The 25,613-nt window shown below is 37.5% G+C and overlaps 1 pseudogene; it reads right to left on the reverse strand.

Moving 5' to 3' along the window:
- Positions 1 to 4,054: 4,054 nt before the first annotated feature.
- On the reverse strand, positions 4,055 to 24,585 carry LOC117406525 (arylsulfatase D-like; annotated as a pseudogene).
- Positions 24,586 to 25,613: the final 1,028 nt, after the last annotated feature.

A 25,613-nucleotide genomic window follows, 5' to 3' on the forward strand; every position in this document is an offset into this window, starting at 1 on the left:
CTGGAATGGCCTAGTCAAAGTCCCGATCTAAGTCCGATTGAGAATCTTTGGTATGAGTTGAAGACTGTGCACAAGAAAAGTCCATGGAATTTGAATGAACTGGAACAATTCTGCATTGAAGAATGGTCAAAAATCATTAAATAATAATCATTGACAAGCTCATTGACAAATATCCTAATCGTTTAAAAAAGGTTATTATTGTTAAAGGTGCATCAACTTGTTTTGCAAGAGTTTAGCAAAAAATAGCTGAAATAAATAATTGTAGACATCTATTTCTTGTAACCTTTTTTCCTGATCCACAAAAGGGAAACTTTTGCTACAAAAGATTTTTTCTATAATTATTTGTTTGAGAAATTTCTTGAAATAAAAATTTCCATTGGGGTATGTAAACTTTTGACTAATATATATATATATATATATATATATATATATATATATATATATATATATATATAGGGCTTCTGATTTTTGGTTTTAACCGATAAAACCCAATAAAGCACACCCAATACAAAAAAAATGAAATTGGTGGATAGCCAAAAAAAACACCGGAAAAACTGTGGAAATGGTTAATCAATTCACATTGACTTTACTCTTTTCCCATTAAAAAATAAAACCTACTACAAAAATAATAATAAACACATTTCCCAGTGCTGCTGGGCAATGTCCCGCCTTCCTGACTTGTATCTATCATTGATTTGTTCTGAATACATTAAACCCGCCCCAACTACTGAGTGACAACACATTCCTACATTTCTATTGGAGACTCCGCTTGCAAGATTTAAAACGAGATTACAATCAGGAATGGAGGCTTGTTAGCGGGATTTAAAGATGTATTACAGTTAAGATACAGAGGATTTAAAACAGAATTCTGGCGAAATGTAAAAGAATGCCTACACACAAAAACCCCAGAAGAATGTGCCTGTGACCATAGGGATTTCATTGTGGAAGACAGCAAAGGAAAGAAGGTACAACTTAAGTGTGCAAGTACTGTCAAGTTACAACTATACATATTTAGTGGAAAATTAGTCTTAATGCTTAATGAGAGGTCTATGCCTCATAAAACTCCCTATTCCCCTTGGTTTAAAAGGGGTTTTATTTGACTCACAAACGTTGGGTGAACGTTCCAGATATACAGTACAAAGCATGGCAGACAGCAAAAAAACAAAAATATTTCTGTTAAAATGTGATGGACAGAGTAAGAAAAGATGAAACTCAAGCAGCAGTTTCAAAAGATATTAATGTTGCAGAATCTAAATTGTGTGGATGGCTAAAGGACAAAGACAACCTAAGAGGTTTTCTTGAAAAGACAACCGCATTACCCTGACAACTGCATTATAACAGGGTAGCACTGTATTTAGAAGTCTAATGAAAATAAATTAATAAATTTGTTTACTGTACAACCCAATCTATCCAACTCTTGAAATAGTATGTAATACCCACTATTCTAACAACTTTGTTATAAAAAAGGCTTTAAAATTTTACATTAATTTGCTGTAACTACATACTGTAATTCTAGAAATATAAAATGATTCATATTCTGCAAAAAAAAAATGATATAATTTATTAGAACAGAATGGTTTCTCATTCAGCAACAGCAGTAACTTAATTCTAATTTGATTTGAGGGATCACGTCTATTCATCATCCATTTTGATGTCTTTACCACAGTCCCACAAACATTCTTTCTTTAGCTAGCCCAAAGGGAGTTTTCTCTGTCATAATTATTCTACTAAGCTTTCTAATGGCAAAAAACCCAGTCTGGCATTGTCGTGCTGAACAGTGGTATTAGCGAGCATGGGAAACAAAAATAAAGCATCTGCCCACATTGTCTATGTTTTCATGGCGCTCTGAAAAAAATAAAGAGAAAAAGAACATAAATGTGCCAGTTGTCAAATGCAACTGAACCAATTCTGAAAAGCATGCTAATTTCAGTATTGTACTGTCCTCTTGTGGTGATAAAGTCTTACTTCATGCTCTACAAGGGAGTTCCCCCAAGCTCACTTAAGAAGCCCATAATTCATAAAAAAAGGGTTCTGCTTGTCACTTATGAGTGAGAAATCAAGAAAACAAAACAGTTAGCATTTTAAATGCTAACAATGACATTGATCATTAACACTTTTCTTGGCATTTTGCACCATAAAGGATAACAATCATCCAATATTTTTGCCAATCAATTACTTTCCTACAAGATATCCCCTGCCTCCAGAGCCCGCTCCTTCTCCACCCTCGCCCCGCAGTGGTGGAATGACCTTCCTACAGATGTCAGGACTGCCCAGTCCCTGACCACATTCTGGTGCCTCCTTAAGACTCACCTCTTCAGAAAGCACCTGTAGAACTCCTGTTTTTCCCCTGAGACACATATCACCCTTCCTTAAATGCGCTTTACTTGCTCTTATCTTCCCCCTATTTTACTGCATTTAATCCTGTACTTCAGAGTACTATAATCTGCCAAGTGTTTAATCTGTAGTATTTTGTATTTAATTATATCCTGATGTAACTGTCACTGACACTGTTATCTGCTGTATTATTGAATTGTATTTTGTCACACTTGTACTTGCTTGAAACAAAGTCATTGTAAATCATTGTCTTGCTCTTAACTGTATTATTACTTGCACTGTGATTCTTGAAATGTATTTGTTTACGACTAAGTCGCCCTGGATAAGGGTGTCTGCTAAGAAATAAATAATAATAATAATATTACTATATTGACACGTGTGTCTTGTCCAGTGTTGAAGCTTTCTGTAATTTGGGCCACTGTAACACATCTGAATACTTTGCAAGCATCTGTTGGATCAATCCATCACAACCTGCTTCTGATCAGACTTGTGATTTCCGGTGGTGGTTTTCTGCAAATATTTGGGAACACCCAGGAGTCTGTCATGATGGACACAATAGCCAATGCAGCAACTTGGTTGTGGGACAAGATGGTTGCACAGGCAACTACTATCACACACCTTGTGAAGTCACTGAGATCCTTCTGCTTTCCAATTATTGTTGCTGAACAGTTGCACACAACTCTCAAACACGCAACAACACACAATTGCAGACTACGGAATTTTCTAATTTTACTTAAAGTTTTAGCAGTGTACATGTATTATGATTCTAAATCAAACAGCACATACAGTATTCAAAGAACTAGAATTTAGGAAAACTGTAATTCAAAATTAACCCCTGGATGTGATACGTGAGAGGTCCTGCTATATAAAAATGGGATCATCTCAATAAATCTCCATGTATTTTTTTGGGGGGAAGATTTTTTTTTTTTGCATATTACCTGAGAAGTCTTCTCCCAAGAAAGAATGAAAGCAGTATTTGCCTCTTTTCCAGAAACTACATTCCCTCCAACTTCATGAAATGTTAAAGTCATTAGGCAGAGGGAGGAAGTGTGGTGTTGCCATGCATACTGGCTGATGACTTTCAGTGATGTTTTTAACATTGACTGTAAATTGTTTCTTCTCAGGATTCAAGGAATGAAGTGAAGGCAGACAGGGATAGAAGAGGCTTTGTCTAGATGACCTTAAGCAATGGGGTCAGACTTAACGTTCCATTTGAAAAGTACCTATGTCAAAAGAAATGAGGGCATTTAAAAAGGAAAAGAAAAACATCTTATTTATTGTATTTCTAGCCAATATGTCCAAATAAATGTAAATGAGCCTAGAGTATATCCTAATTTTTAAACACATCCAGTAGAGGTTTAGACTACAGATTTTCTTTCCACTGAATTACTTCAGGCAGAAAACGGTATAATTTCTCAACATTTCAATGGAATACAGAGGGGTGATTTATCACTGATCTAAATCTATTAGATCATGTGTGTACAGTACATTTTTCCGCTGTCCCTGATAAACTGCTGTTTTTGTGTTTAGCCACAGGCTTTTAACGCATAGCGGAACATTTATTGCTTATTATGAATCACTTACCAAGGTATAGGAAAACAATCAATCAAAATCCTAGTCACCCCGTGCATAGAACACTACAGCATAACTGTAAAGATAGAAAAGCAAAACAACAACATGACTGCCCAAAACTGCTTAAAGCACACACACTGTAAAGACTAAGACATAACACAGAAAAATAAACAGACCAGAACATGTCTTAAATGCTAGATTTATTGGACAAACAGCACCATCTGCTGATTTATACTGCCAACAAACAGGACCAAAAGAATGGGAGGGCAGTTCAGCAAGCTGTAGTATCAAAAGAGGATGAAACAAACATAACTTACAAACTACTTGCAACCTACTAAGTCCTATGTTTCGTTTTCTAATTTTCGTCCGAGGAGTTTTCATCAATAACAAGAACAACAATCAATCAATCCTCAGTGTTCAAATGAAAATCATAATATAAATACCAAAGATCTTGCCAGAGGTAGCCGTATGATTGATGACAATTGTATTTTCAATTGGGCAAAAATTCAGAAACCCTTTTCATGTACAGTACTGGTAATGTTCATTTAAAGGCAACAGTGATACTCTGAATTCTTAATGCTACAGTAACACAATACATTTTGTAAAAAAAACAACACTTTCTCAGAAAAGGACCAATAGCTATAATTGCAAAACAATGTGTTTTAATTAGAATTGATTCTACTTTTAAAGTGCTGCCAAAAGACAGTTCCATGTTTACAAATATTCCAGTTGTCTCCGTTACCTGCCATCTATACTGATAATTATGTGGTTGTGTTTTTTTCAATACATGAGCAGAAAGGGAAGGCCCAACAACATGGCTGTAGCCATGGTTTCCAGAGCATATTACTCCAGGAAAGCTAATGCGGTACTTGTGTCAGCATTTCCTTGTGTTCTTTCACAGCCACCTGTATCCTCTGCATGATTTCGAGGAACAGTGGCTCTTCATCAGGGACAAGGGGTGTACTTTTCGAAGGCTCTTTTGAGAGGTCGAAAAGTAAAGGGGGGTTGTGAGGAGTGACAAACTCTTCATCGCACTGGCAAACATGAATTGTATAGCAGCCGCCTTCTCCTTCTGGACTGAAATTCGGAGTGAAAAAATGAACCTTATAGATAGCATCACCTGTAGATACAGAAAAATAAAATAAAGTAAGTCTGGCTCTAATGAGTTTACAAAGGGTGTGACCTCCTCTGCAAGTTGGTTCAAGACTCCCAAGACATTAGGGGCGAGTGAACCTGCTACCCTACAGCCTCCAGTCTAACATTTTAATAAATAATTGTACTGTGTAGGTAAAATAGGAAAATATATACAAAATATAGCTTAGTGGTCCTTTTCATTAAGAGATAGAGATTGCCAATTGCTACTATGGGCTTGTCTGCAATGGAAAATAATGGCCATTCTTGCAATAGAAATATCTATAGTACATTCTCAACTACAGACCCATTTATAAGAATTTATAAGATTAATACTAAATATGCAGTAACACATTCTGCTATTAATGTTCAACAAAACACAGGGAACATTTGAGCATAGGAGTCTTTCCACCCCCACCTCCCCAATTACAACATTTTAATGATGGAAAACACATTTTTAAATGGTACAGTACTTACTATTTTGCGGGTGCCATCGAACTGCATTTAAATAAATTCCACAATAATGAAACTTAAACTCATGCTCCAAGCGTAGGACTTTATCCTCCATCAGAGGCATTAGGTCGTGGCCATCAATAATCCTTTAGAAAAAAAAATACAAAATTTGTAGCACAAAGTCAGCAATATTTTTAAACATACCTAGCAAGAAAAAACTTGTATGTGCTCGTTCCTGCAACTAAGTAGTTTATTGAGTTTTAAAATATCACACATTTATTATTCATTTCTGAATAATGTGGCCCATAGCTTTAAATTAAAAAAGCAAACAAACATTGACATGAAAATATTTTTGTTTTTATCAAATGCAGGAGATAAGAGCCCTTCAAAAGTGTATTACATGTGATCGTATACTTATGAAGATATCCCTTAAAAAAGTTTACCACAACATTTTTGCATGGCATTTTTGCCATTTTACCGTGCTTGTCCCATGGTTATACTACGCAGTTACCATAGTTTACCCTGGCTTGCCATGTTTATTAATACTATTTACCATACCTTGCTATTCTTAACAATGCTTACGTATGCTTTACCATGCTTTCACTATGTTTTTACTACACTATGCTATGCTTTTACTGCAGTAAACTTTTATATGGGATAGCCTTTATTAGCTCTATTGTTTGGTCATCATGACCTAGATTCTGACCACTAAGAACTTGTGCCAGGAAATAAAATGCTCATGCTTCCACAGCATTCCTTCTCTAAAAGGTTAGGTTTGGAAAATGTTGTGGGTGGAAACATTCTTCATACATTATAAAACAGTTTTGAGCAAGAAAAGGTAGGAGCCCATGGGTATTTTTTAAGAAACAGTTTATGATATGATCCATTGTTTTAATGAGACATTTAGAGCTCAAGTACAGTAGAAATACACTGCTTATAATCTGAAGTAGTGTTGTCAATAGCAAAAGCTTCAAACTGGAATCTGCTGCATTACAGACCTACTGTAATTGCGGTAACCAGTTTTACAACATTCTTTCACAATGAGTGCGTGAAATCAGATGGAGTGAAATCTGACACAAAACAGTGTCTGTAAGCTTACAGAAATATGCATCAGACAACCTGGGGTCCTTCAGTTTGTCCTCATAATCCCTCGCATAACCCACACTGGGAAAATCCAAAAATGCCCATAGATGATTAATTATCTGATTACCTAACCTCCTGATCTTTTAAATAACACACATTGAGGGCAGTACTGAAACCCAGGACTGGGTGCCAGACTAGTGTGCTTCAAACTGTGCCAGCAATAACAACAGACAGAAATATTTGTCAATAAGGCAAATAATGGGTTAACTATCTTAAACTTAAAGGCATCTTAAATGCAGGACTAACACCCAGCATAGCGGAGTCCCCTGCTAGCGAGCTGATGAATAGAAAGCCTTTGGAATCTGAAATTTTTTTGGTTTCTTAAAGGATTCTCACCTGGTCTATAAAAACCGAGTACAGACTTAGTGCAATCTACTAAGGACATCAATACATTAGACGGTATATATAGTGCTGCCTTCGGCTAGAATAACTGGGGAGACAAAGCATTATGTGAGAAACATCCTTTCGGCTCTCCTTTACCTGTCTTTTGGCAATTCTCCTCCAGCCAGATTCACTAGTGTTGGGAACACATCCATAAGACTGGTGGGTTCATCAATCACACTGCCGGGGGATAGTGTTCCAGGCCATCTGAAAATACCAGGAACTCTGATACCACCTTCCCAGCCTCCCATACCTTTTCCACCTAACGGAAAAATGAAAAATAAACAAAATAAATCAACAAGTTTGTAGAATTGGGTTTTGGTATCAGCTTTCTCATACATTTTTTTATGCATATATTTACATGTATTTATATATTTATTTAGGTTGTGACCTTATTATAAGCTTCAAACCTATAACAAATTACATTTGGAAATAAAAGGTGATCCAGTTTTTTTTAATGTGAACATGTCTTGAAGAACTATTTTTTAATATTAAGTAGAGTAATATCAGGAGCATGCCATTTTGACTGAATAGTGGAAAGATTAATTTTTTTTACAAATTTAATTGGCTTAGCTCTAGTCTTTAAGAGGCTGAACAAAGCATCTATTATTGTACAAAAAGTATTATTTCCATGCAATCTAATAGCTGAAAGGTTGCTGAGCCTTACCTCCTTTCTTTAGGTTTTAAGCCGAACACCCACTGTAAGCTACCAACTCCTATTTCAGAATTGACAGTGAAAAATCTGTGTTCCTGTACCAGCACTAAAAAAATGTAATGACATGGTCACGTAGCATGGCCATTTACCTTGCTTTACAACTTCATCACATTTCATTGTGTTTTACTATTTGTATCATACAGTAAACTACAGACTTATAAGGGAATGTCCAGGCTTTTATAAAACAATAAATATTTCAACATGCAGACATATAATGGAGGATACAGTATTTTAACAAAAACAGTTGCATGCAGTGGTTTGCAGAACTTTTAATAAAAACAGGAGCTAATTTCTGATAAGCATGCAGTTTCATAGGATGTGGCTGAAAACCATAAGCCTTCATAACATTCATCAGGAGCCTGATCACAGGTTTACTTTCCAACTCATCTTGTGTCTAAACCTTTCCAGATTTTCATTATGCAGAACCACTGTAGTAGCAGAGCTCCGTTCGGCTGTGTGATGTCATAGGAATGCTTACCCTTATAGATTCCATTCCAGCCCCCCTTCTGTCCCCTGGAGTCTGAATCCTCAAGATGGCCTCCGTGGTCAGATGTAAAATACACCATTGTCTTGTTTGACAGGCCCAACCTTTCAACCACATTTGTTATTCTGCCTGTTCATATTATACAACATCGAGGTAAAAAAAAAAAAAAAAGTAAGATTATTAAGCTTTTAAAATTAACTTAAAAAACCCACTCAGCTGATGAGTAGTTTGTCATGAGGCTGTTTGAATACACTATTGGAATTTAGTAAGAAATAGTTTAATAATCTGGTTTAACCATAAAAAAATGAACCCATGCCTTTATTTATGTTGACTCCACCCTACATCAACCTCCTTGAAAATAAGTACTGCCATTATTGTAAAATGTTCAGTCTCCTATACTGGCAGACCCAATGTAGCAGCAGTGTTTGAGAGAATAGGTTTGATACTAAGGATGTGACCCAGTTACAAATACACTATTAGGAATATTTGGCCAAGTTAACAAATGTTTTGTCCAACTGGTCTCCAAGAGGATTTTAGCACCAATAATATACCAAGTCTACATAACTACTGTTTGAAAATACACCTAATAGATGCAGTCTAACTGTGTTACACTAGTCTTTAATGTTACTAGTTGTAAACAGTAGCTGCAAACATTCATAAAATCAGGTTCAATATAAACTTTTTGCCACTTACCTACCATCCAGTCCACCTCTTCCACATTGTCCCCATACAAGCCGGCTTTTACCATACAAGCTGGCTTTTACCCATAAAGTCCTTTGATGTAAACAACGGAATGTGGACATGAACAAATTAATGCTGGTTTCTGCAATACAAACAGCCAAACTTAAGGTATATTAAACAAGCTAACTGACCCCAAAGACTTTCTTTGCTAACTGCTACACAGAAAATACTTATCTGAGGAGAGTTTACTATGCACCTTATTTCAGCTGTCTGCCTATAGTTTCAGATGTGTGCACATTTTTTTTTTTTTTTTTTTTTAAAAAGACACCCACCCCTCGTTATATTGCCCCTTGCTATACTGCGGATTCAAATATATCGCGGTCCTGGAGTTGGCTCCCCATTTTTACTGTCTATAACTGTGTATGCCTTATACTAAGGCACTTAGAATTACTGTTAGGTTTATTTCGTATTGCACATCACAAACAACAATATACAAAACAATTAAAAACAAAGCATTAATATTGTACTGTTATCATATATACACACATTGCACAATAACATAAAGCAAATTAAATATCTGCTTGCTGAAGCGTTTTTTATTTTAGCCAACTGTCACGTGTGGCAGCAATGCACTAGCATAAGTCACAAGGCAGTGACATCAGCTCCCCAGCAACAAGCCTCCTATGTTGGGAATGGATTATTTCAATGCAGCGGGTTTGTGCATTTGAGAAAGGAGAGGAAGACTCATGAGATTAATTGGTGACTGAAGTTGATGAGAAGAAATTAGCCTCCACAGTACGAATTAAAACTGTGTGTTGCTTTTTATATGAAAAATGAGAAAAAGCAGGTTGCTTTTATTGGACCTGTATTGAACTTATATTGGACACTGATGCCCCCGATAAAACGAGGGAGTGGTTGTACAATATTTGTTAGCCTTTGTTTTTCTATGGATCTCTGGCTATGTCGCGGCCCTTGACAAAACAGACTTATATTGGACCCCGACATCCACGATATATCGAGTGGGTGGTGTACTGTATAACATAAACAAGAGCATTACAACCTTCTGCCTATTCCTGGTCATTTTACTTTACTTTTTACCTGCTTTACATATTCAATAACAATGTGACATAACCCTGTTATAGGACACAACAATATCATCTCATAATTTCATAGAATTTTAAATCCTGGTTTTAGATGGAGCACATTAAAATATGATATAAAATACCTTTCTATGAAGTATTCTGCCTCATTCAAAAGTCTTTGGGGGAGAGTTTCCAGGGTCATAGGCTGCTCAATGACATCTTGGTTTTTGATGATAATACAGTTCCAGGTCTGGACAAGTGCAAAGGGTACATGCCATGAGCCGAAACTCACAAGGACAGTAATAGTGAGCAGCACTATGAGCTTCCAGCTGACCAGAAAAAAACCAGCGAGTCGAGCAATGAGCAGTGTAAGCAGGGCCAGGCCCAGCACTTGTGAGGCTTGTCTGAAGAGAGCTTGCAGGTCTGCCAGAATATCTGTGCCTTCGCCTGGTTTGCAGTCATTGAAGAGGGTGAAAGGCAGTCCATAGAAGTAATCAAAGCCGTGGTTAACAGGATGATGGCAGTTATCATTTCGGCTGTCACAGTTCACTCCCAGATGCCATTTTCCTGTAACACCCCCCAAACACACACAAAAATACACATGTTACTGTGGCCAGGTGTTAACACAGTTATATCATTAAATCATGAATATTTCAGACTGGCATGGCCATTAAAAACAGGATTGAATAATAGGACAGATAGTTTTGTTGTCCTTGAAACTGATGAGAATTTTCAAAAATACCATACCTACAATCCCAGTAGAGTAATCGTGTTTCTGTAGCATAGTCGCAAAGGTTGTTTCATTAGAAGGAAGTCCTCCAGAAGCCCCAGTCCACAAAATGACCTGAACCCTCCCAGTGCTGCCCATGCCTGAAATACACCACACTGGAGAAATCAGAGGAAAAATGAAAATAAAGCTAAAACAATACAGTGACATTCAGCAGATCAGCACAGTTTTCATGTTTCTTATCAATGACTTTATTATGACTATTATAATTTTCCATGCCACAGCACAAAAAATGTACTTCCTGCATTACTGGGAATTGGACCCTAAGTGAGCCCTGCACAAATTTAGGAAATTAAGTGGAAACTAACAACCCTACCCATGACAGGCATCCTGACAGAGAACCCAACCAATGATCTCATTGGGTTAATTTACAGGAGTGTTTGCTTTTTCTCAAGACATTTCTGCCTCGTGAAATAAACGTGGACATGGTACCTTTTTGCGTTTACATGTAAAGCCTCTCATTTTCCTGAGAGTTGGTTAAACAATTTTCGTGTTGTGCACTGTATCAAGCTGCCTCATCATATCCTCTTCCCTTATTATGGATATTTACACCGAGTCTCTTCATCACTCCAGCGGACGTAAGTGGAGGGTGGACACAGGTTTTGCTCAGACATAGCTGGGAGAAACTGCATGGGAGCATAGATATACACATTTAAACATAGTACTTAGTAGTACTTTACAATAAAGTTATTTTGACAGTTGTTTGGAAAGATATTTGCAAGTGTATTCTGAAGTAATGTACAGTAGTTGTAACCACCTGAATTCACAAACCCACGATGCTGTTTATCAAACATTTTTAGTAATACAGTACACCCTTACTATAATGCCCCTAATTATGTCACCAACTCACTAAACTCTGCCCGAGCTGCCTCTCTCTCCTCTGTCCTAATTCTCCTCGACCTCTCTGCTGCCTTTGACACTGTCGATCACTCTATTCTACTATCCTCTCTCGCTAACCTGGGAATCTCTGCCACTGCTCTGGCCTGGTTCTCCTCCTACCTCTCCAACCGCACTTACCTGGTAACCTGGCGTGGAGCAACCTCCACACCTTGCCCTCTCTCAACAGGAGTCCTCCAATGGTCAGTCTTGGGTCCTCTCCTGTTCTCTCTCTACACCCGCTCCCTGGGCCCCCTCATCGCATCCTACGGTTTCTCATACCATTTCTATGCTGATGATGCTCAGATTTTCCTCTCCTTCCCCACCTCTGACTCCACCATCCCCTCCCGTATCTCTACCTGTCTGTCTGCTATCTCATACTGGGTGCACTCGCATCACCTCAAACAGAACCTCTCTAAATCTGACCTCCTGTTCTTTCCCTCCTCCCCCTCCTCTGATCTCTCTATCTCCGTTCCTCAGGAATCTACCACACTCTCTCCCTCCTCCTCAGCTAAGAACCTCAGAGTCACCCTGGACCCCTGCCTCTCTTATTCCCAGCACATCTCCACTCTGGCACACACTTGCCGATTCTTCCTGAGCAACATACGAAGAATCCGACCCTTCCTCACCAACTACGCCACCCAGCTCCTGGTCCAGGCCCTGGTACTCTCTCGCCTAGACTACTGCAACTCCCTCCTGGCTGGCCTCCCTGCATCCGCCACCCGTCTGCTCCAGCTCATCCAGAACTCCCGCTGCTCGCCTGGTGTTCTCTCTGCCTCGCTTCTCCCACGCAACTCCACTGCTCCGCTCACTCCACTGGCTCCCAATCACCGCTCGCATCCAGTTCAAGACTCTTGTACTAGCCTACACATGCCTTGACCAGACTGCACCCAGCTACCTCCAGTACCTCTCTCCCTCTCTCTGTCAAGTGTTATTTAATCTGTAGTGTTTTGTATTTATTTATATCTTGATGTAACTATCATTGACACTTATCTGCTCCGTTACTGAATCGTATTTTGTCATACTTGTACTTGCTAGAACCAAAGTCATTGTATTTATCTTGCTCTTAATTGTATTACTACTTGTACTGTAATTCTTGAAATGTATTTTTGTATATGACTGTAAGGTCGCCCTGGACAAGGGCGTCTGCTAAGAAACAAATACTAATAATAATATAACAAACCTGGCCCCTGGCCCTTGCCCCCCCCCCCAAAAAAAAGATCATATAAACACACACTGTCAACATCCCGGTCTGTATGCACGGGATACCTCCGCAGTGAAGTCAACTCTTTTGTCTTAATAAAAAGCGCGCGCTGTGTAACTACATCCAAAACGAAAATAATTTTATGTTGCAACAAAGCGGGAAACTATATTGATCATTTGTAAAGGAGTAATGCAAGCATATCTCTGTCATGAATATAGGTTGTCAGAAAGCATTTTTTTGGCTTGTTCAGCAATGATGCGGCAAAGCAAAATTGATTAAAGAAAAAAAAAAAAACAACAACAAAAAAAAACTTGAGGATCTGATTAACTTTTCATGTCAAACTTTTCATGTTGGGATGATTTGGAATAAGAGCTCAGTTTGGGATTCTTGCATGTTGGATTAAGATTTGGTGCACTTTGAAACGATTCGTCACAGATTGATTTTGAATAAATGTTCAGCTTCAATTCAGGATTTGTGCTTTCTGTACTGTGTTTTAATGAATAGGACAAAGCAAAGGCAGAATACTGCATACATGAGAGGAACAAATACATATAATTCTCATCTCATTAACTTTCCAACAGTTTATTGTTCATTTTGATTGTCCTTCCGCTATAATGAGCACCTCGATATAACGAACAAAAGGCTTGGACCCCAACAGGTTTTTTATAGCGAGGGTGTACTGTAGTTTTAAACACAAACTTAGTACATACAATCTGTATGATACTTGACAAACGCATTTCAATCCATGCATGATTAGCATTATGCAAAGTTTTAGGGAAGATGGAGAAAAGCAGGGTTATCTGCAACCTCAATCTGATAAGGAAAATACTGCAAACAAAAAATTAACTTTCCTGCTGCCATGTTTGGACCATGGTAACTTATGTATTCCCATGTGTCTTTAGGCAAGGCACTTGAGTGAGCTAATTAACATTTTCATGAGAAACTTGTGTTTCCATGTGTAAGTGATGTTGATTTCAGGAGAATTTCCTTGATTCTCATGAGTAAATGAGACTTTCCCGTTAAAATACTACGGACGTTTTTTGGGGCACTTTCACAAGCTTTTCTTTCCAACATGCACATGCATGGCCACTTCACGTGAAAAAAAAAAACACACACACACATGTAAACTGGCCCATTGACAATCGGGAAATGTCATCACCTTTACAATAGAGCTAATGTCAAAATAACCCTAAGCACCTAACATCAGCGCTCATGTAAATAAATTGATCCGCTTGTCTGGAGAACATTGCTTTTTCAGGTGTCAGGGTCATTGGAAGAGAACATTTTTATAGATCCCCTGAAACCTTTTTGCAAAAGAAGGGAATAGAGAGAGAACACCAAGTACTTCTATCGGATCAGCATTGTGGTTTTATCCATTTCAGGTTTTACTGTGAGGTTTTGCTCAAATACTCCAAGCAGTATAGGGACAGTAACAAGCTAAATGAAGCTAACTGTTAAATGTCTTAAACTGCTATGCAATTGAATTCTTACTTCTTTTCCAGGTGTAACTGTATAAGATGAGAATTCAGAAACATCAGACCTTTTAAAACTTCCAAAATCAGAATCTACCTCATCTTTACCTTTGCACTATCAATGTATTCTCGTGGCTACAGACCTGATCGGATGGGGTATCTGCCTGTCATGAAGGCAGCTCTGCTGGGGGTGCACAACAGAGCTGCAGCAATGTGCTGGGTCAGCTTCACTCCCTCCTGGGCTAGCCTGTCAATATTGGGGGTTCTACAACAAAAATATTAGTACATTTTATTCTGAAGTAAGAATTGTGGTTTGTTTGAGAATAAATGCAAACAAACAAATATACCTATAGCACTTGTTCACAGTATATGAAGTAACCAAAATCACTTGTTATTTTCAAGAAGACGACACACGGTAATGTGTTGAACTGAATTTCAAGCAGGACCAGTAAAACAAAAGCGCTCATATATCATGTTGTTAGGGTGGGTTGGACTGTTCTACCACAAACCCCTTGAGGCAAAGACAGTGAATATTGTACAGGGTGCAACACATCGTCTCTCCGTCTCTGTTCTGCACGCGTTTCTATGACTTGATAATGATAAATCAATTGAAATACCTAACAGTGCTGTTGCCGTAACATCCAATGTCACCAATACCCAGATCATCTACCATCATCACGATAAAATTGGGCCTTGCATCAGTATGATCACTTGCTCTCAAATACTCTATACTGCAGAGCAGCTACAATACTGCAAACATCCAGGATCTGCAGTACAAAAAGAACAAGCATGGCCCCTGAAGAAATACATCAGCATTCTACAGGAGAAAGAATTCAGTACTGGGAAATGCCTTTACGGTTATAAAATATTTTGCATTTTGTGGCCCCATAAAGTATTTACAGAAAGTGGGTTAAAATGGAGGGAAAAAAAAGCCATTGCTTGTGTTTTCTATTTTCTAATTTGAATACTGTACAGTATTGGCAACAAATGTTGCATACATTCAGATTTGGTGGCTTTTTAAAATCTTAATAGAAACAGCTAGAAACAGAAATGTAAGTGTGATGTGTTACATGGCAAAAGACCACCTAATTTGCCTAAAGCAGTCTACCAGTTTTGGTCTTATACTAAACTCTTTCATATGCTTTAACAGATCTGATTGACCCTACTTCACTGATAACTGTCTGAATGTGTTTCAGTCTTCTGGCTTAGTAACAAATACACTTTAGCAAGGACACGTGTACCTGATTTTATTACAACTGTAAGCATGTATATCCTGCAACACGTTTTAACTACGAATGAAAAATGACATAGCTTTAATATAATTGTGTATGCTCCCTGTTAGTCACATACAGGAAGTTGCCTACAGTACATACTAAATAAATATAAAAAAATAAATAACAAATAGGCAGCAATAGGTCCTATTCACAATTATTCACCTCAAAACTGCAGACTGCTGTTCGAGCAGACCAGTAAACTACTGTTGTACAGACAGTGTATGTCCACATGTAGTTTACTGATGCCCATTATTTTTCTTTTTCAGTATAAAACGACAGTAAATGTGCAGTTTTCCCATGGTTATACTATGAATGTAAATCCGGTGAACAGCACTGCATGAAGTAACTGAAAGAGTATAGCCATGACGATTACCTTTGATTTATGAAGCACTCCATGTTATCTGTCTATTGTTGAACATCTGGAACGTCAACCTATAGAATGATTTTAAAAACAAAACAAAAAAAAAAACAGTTATTGTACTGTACTGTAAAACGTTGCTGATATGCATACGAAGATATACAGTAGTTAAATCGACAAAAATAAAAGCCTAACACTAAACCACTACAGTACTGTAAATGTTACTGTATTTTTGTAGTTTAGTGTGGTGCTGTGTTACTTATTTTAAAATAATTGTAGTTATTTACTTCTGTGTTTGAGTGAGTTAAAAAAGATGGCGACACAATAAAATAAAATAAAATAAAAATGTATCAGTGTTAATTCTCCAGGGTGGGGCGACGACGACACGTCACCGAAAACCTGCTGTACATTTAAATTAGCTATATGTTGCAGTTTCTTCCACAAACTGTATTCTTAAATACAACCTTTTCTAAATATTATTTCTACAAGCATAGCGTACCTTTAACTTCATAGCAGCTGCCCCCTCTCCCAAACCCTACTCTTCATAATGAGTCTGAACTCTGACTGGAAGGTCACCTGGTTATATTACATAACTTTTTTTTTTTTTTTGACATGTGGCAAAAGAGTCAAGTGGGGAAAAAAGCCAAGCAACACATGGTATACATTTCTGGATAAAAAAAAAGATGCATGGGAGTGAAAAAAAAACCCCAGCTGTATTGCGTTTTAATTGCCGTAATGTATCATATGTGCAAAATATAACATAAAAGTTAGTGTTGGCTAATACAGAGTTGAATGGTATAACTAAGTCTATACCGTTTTATCTTCACATAGTGTGTTGTTCATAACCATTTGTAGGACGAAGCAGCCCAACAACAAACCGTTTCAAATTCAATTCTAAATAGATTTTAATAGTGTCTTAACTAGTGAGCTCTGGAGTGCACATTGTTTAGTTTCAGCTTTGTTAAAAGAGCCTAGTTAAACTGCCAAAACCAACAGCGCCGATTTAGGGCGTGGCAATGCTTGAGAGACCATTACATTTAAGCATAAATAATTGAGAAAACAAGATTGTAATGCTGTTATAATGGTTATTTAAAAAAAAAAAAAAAAAAAAAAAACCACACACACCATAACTAAGCAGTTGTTTGTATTTGCCTTCTGTCCTGAATTAAAAATACCATAGTTCCCAATTTACAAAACGTGTTGACTTGAACAATAATGTACGATACAGTACATTAATTGTTGAAGTTATCGTTGTAGGGCCAGAAAGTGTTGCATCGTCAGAATGTGTTTACGTGGACCAAAACCTAATCTCTGCAATGTAAGAAAGTGGTACGTTGGCAGATTTTGCTACAGGGGCAATCAATTGCTATAGTCATAAGGTTTGTAGGAAAATGTAATGCAAATGCTAAAGTTAATTATACATTCTTTTTTCTACAAACTTAAAACTGGAAACAGACAACCAATTTCTCTTAAAAGAAAAAACAATTCATGACGAACAAGACAAAATGAGAAGTCACCGCAAAGTTGCACAAGTAAACAAATTTACAAGAGCCAATGTATTGCATGTGATAGATATTTGCATACTACGTTCTTAATGGTGGTAAAATATGATAAATTACATTAAAAAATATGTAAAAGACCAGATTTGAATGGGCGTTTCCATGCTTTCTTAGTAGAATCTCTTTTAGGCATGCGTGAGCAAACACAGTGGGTTGAGTACCACTTTTTAACATGAACCTGAAAATAACACTACACCGTTACTTCATTTACTAAAAGGTACTTAATTCCAGTGCTTTTCTAAAAGGGAAATCAAATCTTAATTCTATCCAAGTCTTTAGAAAAAGAAAACAGTGTTAAGGTAGAAACTCATGTCAGACTTGTAAGCATACTGGCTCAAAAACTGCTGGAAAAGTCAAATGTCTGAGGGCTCTATGCATTCATTCCGCTCTAAATTCTAAGGGGTGGTTCTTCTGTTGTCCAGTTTCCTAGGTTGAGAGGTGAAATGCAACCTGTTGCACCACATTAGGTATTCAGAAAACAGGCTGTTCAAGAAATCTATCCAATTTCTTCTTCATGTTTTCAAAAGAGTCTTTTCCCATGTAGTCCATGTGTCCTTCCTCCCACTTTTGCCTTCCCTCTGGGTCATATGGCTCTGGTTCGGTACCAATTGAGAGCTCAGATACAGAGGCGGCAAGATCCAGCTCTAAATCCAAAAAAAAAAAAAAAAAAAAAAAAAACTTCAATAAACCTTCTGCTTCAGTATGACACAATACGTTTTAATACTGCAATGCTATCTTAAAATGTTACTACCAAAAGTGATGTGCAGGTAGCTGTGAGCTGTCAGCATCAACTAGTTAATTAGATCTGTGTTTATGAAATAGCTGTCATGTAGAAAACAAAGTTATAAAGTACCATTTTCCTGGTGAGGGAATTATTGAATGTGTGTGCGTGCGTGCGTGCGTATAATATAAAAATTTAAGAAACCAGACCCCTCTTGCCCTGTACGTTTCCCTTCATCCACTAGAGAGCAGCCTCTAACCAGAAAGTAAACTGCTGGGCAAGATGAGACTTCACACTGTCATGCTGCAGTTATTCTGTAGAGTGGCACAAAAAAAATGTAGTACTTTTCTTACATTAACTGTATACCCACAAACATATCTAGAATATATATATATATATATATTTTTTTTTTCTAAAATGTTATCATTAACTATTAAACACTGTATAGTGCTACATTTAGCAATACTAAAATAAACCAAATAGAAGACACTGAAAAGACCTTGTTGAAACATTGTCATTGAACGTAAGTTTCTTTTAGTATTTCCTCATGTTTTACCATGAATCTGTACAAACCTGCACAAGAGTGAGGATTCACTTTAGAATCTAACATAGATGCTGCAGCCCATTTGTTATTAGTGAAGCATCTCTGGTGGTCAAGATACAGTACAATTAAAGCTCACAAGTGAATGAAAAAAAATATTTTCCAGAACAGCAGTATTTTATTTATTTATAATATGTCTATTATTTTTCCTAGAATAGGTAGACTCCTTTTTTATAGACAGTTATTTGATTGTAAATAAAGTTGTTACAATCATTTAATCATTTACACACATTCTGAATTACATTTATTTTCATCAATTCATCTTCAGAATTGAAGGGAGAAGTTTCAAAGGAACAAATCAACAGACTTCTAATAAGTCTTATTTTCTCAAAAACACCATTTTGCATTGCCTTTCAAGTCATACAACACACTCACAGCTAACTGATACATACAGTGTTAGAATCAGATAAGACGATTAGTGCCACATATTTATATTATATACCATTGTTCCCAAATGTTAGTTTAACATGAAGCAAGATATGTTAATGTACCGGTTCCATGTATGCCTTCACCGGTTGGTGAAGGCATTTGGATCTCGGACTCTGGAACTTTGTCATCAAAACTGGGGGATTCCTCGATATTTATCAACTGCTGAGTCAAAAGCAACCATTTAACAAGAACGCTTAGGATTGTGTTTTCATGAGTTCCAAAACTTATATACGAGACACATTATAAACATGACATCAATACTCTATGCTGTAGGTACTCCATGGTAGAATCTTTTTTAAAACTGCTAAAAGTTTAATTATAATTGCATATTTGATCTCTTACTTGCTTAGGAAATGATTAACTTATTATTGCTGTTTCCTTCTTTCCTTCCTTCCTTCCACTTGTGGGCAGCCTCTCCTGAGCCAGGCAGAGACAGCCAGCAATCTTATGTATGTGACAGAGCATGGGCTCTGCTCATGGGTGGATGTGTGTGTGTGTGTGTGTGTGTGTGTTTGGAGGCTTACATGGTTAGAGAGGATAAGAAGTGAAAGCCTGGGTGTGTGAAAGCCTGTATGGCATAAGTTTAATGGTAACATTTTTAGTGTGTACTTTATGGCCCCTGAGCCTTTTGTTTGTTTATTAGATTTTTTTTTTTTTAATAAAACCTTGTACTTGTTTTTGTGTATGGAACCCCTGAAGACTGCATTAGATAGGCACAACAAGCCCTTTTGTATATTGACAATGTCACAGTACACTGAAAATGATATACAGTTAAGTAGCTCATAGAAACAAATCTGTGTTTTTTTCATATGGTGTGTGTATATATATATATATATATATATATATATATATATATATATACAGTGCCTTGCGAAAGTATTCGGCCCCCTTGAACTTTGCGACCTTTTGCCACATTTCAGGCTTCAAACATAAAGATATGAAACTGTAATTTTTTGTGAAGAATCAACAACAAGTGGGACACAATCATGAAGTGGAACAAAATTTATTGGATATTTCAAACCTTTTTAACAAATAAAAAACTGAACAATTGGGCGTGCAAAATTATTCAGCCCCCTTAAGTTAATACTTTGTAGCGCCACCTTTTGCTGCGATTACAGCTGTAAGTCGCTTGGGGTATGTCTCTATCAGTTTTGCACATCGAGAGACTGAAATTTTTGCCCATTCCTCCTTGCAAAACAGCTCGAGCTCAGTGAGGTTGGATGGAGAGCATTTGTGAACAGCAGTTTTCAGTTCTTTCCACAGATTCTCGATTGGATTCAGGTCTGGACTTTGACTTGGCCATTCTAACACCTGGATATGTTTATTTGTGAACCATTCCATTGTAGATTTTGCTTTATGTTTTGGATCATTGTCTTGTTGGAAGACAAATCTCCGTCCCAGTCTCAGGTCTTTTGCAGACTCCATCAGGTTTTCTTCCAGAATGGTCCTGTATTTGGCTCCATCCATCTTCCCATCAATTTTAACCATCTTCCCTGTCCCTGCTGAAGAAAAGCAGGCCCAAACCATGATGCTGCCACCACCATGTTTGACAGTGGGGATGGTGTGTTCAGGGTGATGAGCTGTGTTGCTTTTATGCCAAACATAACGTTTTGCATTGTTGCCAAAAAGTTCGATTTTGGTTTCATCTGACCAGAGCACCTTCTTCCACATGTTTGGTGTGTCTCCCAGGTGGCTTGTGGCAAACTGTAAACGACACTTTTTATGGATATCTTTAAGAAATGGCTTTCTTCTTGCCACTCTTCCATAAAGGCCAGATTTGTGCAGTATACGACTGATTGTTGTCCTATGGACAGAGTCTCCCACCTCAGCTGTAGATCTCTGCAGTTCATCCAGAGTGATCATGGGCCTCTTGGCTGCATCTCTGATCAGTCTTCTCCTTGTATGAGCTGAAAGTTTAGAGGGACGGCCAGGTCTTGGTAGATTTGCAGTGGTCTGATACTCCTTCCATTTCAATATTATCGCTTGCACAGTGCTCCTTGGGATGTTTAAAGCTTGGGAAATCTTTTTGTATCCAAATCTGGCTTTAAACTTCTCCACAACAGTATCTCGGACCTGCCTGGTGTGTTCCTTGTTCTTCATGATGCTCTCTGCGCTTTAAACGGACCTCTGAGACTATCACAGTGCAGGTGCATTTATACGGAGACTTGATTACACACAGGTGGATTCTATTTATCATCATTAGTCATTTAGGTCAACATTGGATCATTCAGAGATCCTCACTGAACTTCTGGAGAGAGTTTGCAGCACTGAAAGTAAAGGGGCTGAATAATTTTGCACGCCCAATTTTTCAGTTTTTTATTTGTTAAAAAAGTTTGAAATATCCAATAAATTTTGTTCCACTTCATGATTGTGTCCCACTTGTTGTTGATTCTTCACAAAAAATTACAGTTTCATATATTTATGTTTGAAGCCTGAAATGTGGCAAAAGGTCGCAAAGTTCAAGGGGGCCGAATACTTTCGCAAGGCACTGTATATATATAAAATCAGACCCAGAAACAGTGCTAATTAGCACTTTCAAGAAGATTGGATTCTACATTCATGTCCATATTTTTCCAGCATCTGTGATACAGTGTGAATTAGTGTATGTTATCTGTTGAAGTTCTCTTGAGTCTGCCTGGGAGCTGTGAGTTTTGCCATGCTCCTTGATCTTTGATACTATCATGTCCTGAATTGATAAGCAGGCTATAATGACCATTCAATTCATGAAGGTATGTCCATGGTCATCATCACTGAAGGGATCCAAAGAGGAAATCCCTTCAAATCAATTGTTTGTGACAATCAGCATGCCAGACAATGAAGTATCCGGATACGTCAAGTCTGACAGGAAGTCCATGAAGGCCTCTGCATTAGCCCTATGAGGGAAAGCTTGTTCAACCGCAGACATTAGCCCTAGAACTCCCCTCTATACTATACTGACATTTATAAAGATGAAGTTGAGGTATGATACAAGTTCTTTTGGTTAGGGGCAGTTTGGTTAGGGGCAGTTCCATTTCAATGGACTTATAATAAACTACATTTATATTTTATTTAGCCCTAAGACTGAACAGACCTCCATAAAAATGCCATTATTAAAAAAGTGTTATTAGTATTCATGGGGGGAGGTCTGGGATGCCACTGGAGATAATTATAGGTATAATGCTGATATTACACTGTTACCAAGTACTGGTGGCAGCTTACAAAAGGAGGGAGAATCCACTTTGGAGTCTAAACTAGCATAACTGTTTGCAGTTCTAGACCTCTTCACCGCTGAAGATTCTCACTAAAATTACAGGTGACAGATAGCAGATTCTCAGAGAATTTTTCTGGCCACATTGGGGGATGGAAATGAAGTGGCAGAGGGACAGTATGTCCCATGCCTTAACCATACCTTTGATTTTACACAGGCTCCAGATTAGATTTCGACATTTTTCTTCCTCCAAGATGTTTTCAGAACAACATGCAGGGAAGGAATATACGGTCCAATTGAAATTAAATCTGAATTTACAATTTAATTTATTTAATATGTGTCTTAATTGTGATTAATTTCCTAGAATATGCAGAGTCCAGGTTTAAAAATGTAAAGTTAAAATATTAATTCTGACCTAGAAAAAGCCGACACATGGAAATGTAAAAATGATAACAGTATGTACAGACTTTATATCACAATTAATTCAGAAATACGAGTTTGAGTATGGTATATTCATTTCTAGCATTTCATTTTCAGAAATCATCCAGCACACCAACAGCTACTTGATATATACTGTACATGTGTTAGAAAAAATAGATGATTATTGATACTAGATGATTAATGTATAACCACAGATGCTAGTTTAAAATGAAGCAAGATAACTTTAATGTACCAGTTCTACATCAGGACTAGGTTGTGGTGAAGGCTCTGGAACTCTGTCATCTGAACTGGGGGATTCCTCGATATTTATCAACTGCCGAGTCAAAATCAAGCACTTCACATGAAGGCTTAGGAATGTTTTTAAAAAGCTCCAACACATACAATTTATAGTGTGTTAAATAGGAGATCTTATTTTGTCCAGTAAAACTGACACAAGTTGTATCTATTGACAAAATAAATCTAATACAATCGAGTTTTGTGCTGTAAAAACTAAACTATTTTAAAAAAATGGGTAACAGACAAAACACTTCAAAAGCATCTTTCAATCAAAAAAAGGAGTGAAATGCAGATCTTGAATTAATTCACATCAATTACAAATACTAAAATGTTTCTGCAGATATACAGCTACTGAATTACAGACATATTAACAAAATGTGTTATAACTATTTCAAGCGGTCTGTGGATTAGAATACTGTATTCAGGCATATTGTAATTGAGGGTCATAAGTCATGACAATGTTACTTTAAAGCAATGCAAGATTATTTCTATGTACCATTTCTTCTTTAAATACTTTGGCAGGTCTGAACGGTGGTTGCAGAAAAATCTCTGGCTCAGGAGGACTGGAATCTGAACTACAAGGTTCCTTCTTCTGTACAAACTGTTGAATCAAATTCAATCAATTACATTTGCAGAAAGGAGAACAAGTATATCCATATGCAGAAACAACCCTTAATTGTTGCTACTAAGTGTACAGCATTCTCTCAATAGTATATAATCAGTCATTAACTTATTGTACAGGTAAGCACCAATAAAAGGGTTTTTTTGTACAGAATATATCTTCACAGAATATATAAATACATCAACATATTCAAACAATGATTAAAAAGGGAGTTCAAATAGAAATGCATGTATATTGATTCACTCATGAAATTATCAGGTACTGGGATATTTTAATCTAAACAAATAGCAGTCATTTAACTTCAATTTTACATGCGTTAAAATGGCAATGCTCAATGTTATTCACTCTAGGAAACACCTGACGTTCATGCAATATGAAGGTAGAGTTGGCTGACACCGAGCATAAATAATTATATTGTAAAATCAGACAAAGACTACAATTATGTTTCTAGCCAATCTAACCCCGAATACAATTAGCTAATTTGTATATGTAGAGTAATCGCCCCCTAAGATCGAAGGTAATCAATTTAGATATTTGAGATATTGTTACAAGCAAAACCTGCAAGATGGTTGCCAGACAACCTTGAATAGTAGGCCAGCTGAAGGGCATTCCCAATATTATACTATGCTAGTGAATCACCTCCTCATAGGGATTCTTCATGAGCACAGGATGAAGGAATATTTGTTTAATAATAGATATGTATATACAGCTAATCAAACCATGGGAAGCTCTTTAAAAGAAAACAAAGTGACACATGTGCCTTAGGCACATTCATGGGCGTTGTGTCATTTGTCACACCCATTGTGAAGTTTTGGAATTTTCCTCACATTGTATATGTGGATGTTTAGATCAATACCCATGGTAACAGACAGGAATATTTCACCAGAAATTGTATCTGTCATTTACATAACCACTTTTTTTATTATTTTAGTGTTTATCTGATCAACAGCTCAGGTTCTGAGAGTGGTAATAGTCCAGAAAAGGGAAATGTTATTAATTTTGATTTAGATCTTATGAAGTTGCAAAATAATTTGCCTGATGGTGTTTCAGACAATGAACATGGAGCATGCTATGTGTATATTTAAAAAAAAAAAAAAACAACAACACACACCTAGATTCTAAAAGCTCTGTACTCAATTTTTATTAATGGGGGCTCCCGAGTGGGGCATCCAATAAAGGCACTCTGTGTGGAGTGCAGCATGCCCCCTATAGCCTGGAGATTGCCGGTTCGGGTCCAGGCTATTCCACTGCCAGCCGTGGACGGGAGTTCTCGGGGGCGGCGCACAATTGGCCAAGCGCCACCCAGGGTGGAGAGGGCTTAGGTCGGCCAGGGTGTCCTCAGCTCACCGCGCACCAGCGATCCCTCTAGACTGGTCAGGCGCCTGTGGGCCTGTGGGCCTGTGTGTAAGCAGCCCAGAGCTGCGTGGTCCTCTAACGCTGTAGCTCTGAAGGTAGCTGCATGGCGGCCTGCAGAATGAAAAGAAGTGCACGGCTGATGGTACACGTTTCAAAGGACGCGTATACACGTCTTCGTCTCTCCCAAGTCAGCGCGGGGGTTGCAGTGGTGAGCCAGGCTTAAGAATTGGGGATTTCAAATTGGGGTAAAGAAAACAATTGGCGATTCCAAATTTAAAAAAAAAGTTAAATCAACACAGGTTTTATTTTAGAAAGGAGCACACCCAATAAGCAAGCCAGAAACAAACAACTCAGACATTATATTAGGAGCATGTAAGCAGCCCAGAGCTGCGTGGTCCTCTGACGCTGTAGCTCTGAAGGTATGACATTTAATAGAGAAAAGTGTAAGGTACTGCACACAGGCAATAAAAATGT

The sequence above is a fragment of the Acipenser ruthenus genome, chromosome 8, assembly GCF_902713425.1.
Source record: "Acipenser ruthenus chromosome 8, fAciRut3.2 maternal haplotype, whole genome shotgun sequence".
NCBI lineage: Eukaryota > Metazoa > Chordata > Actinopteri > Acipenseriformes > Acipenseridae > Acipenser > Acipenser ruthenus.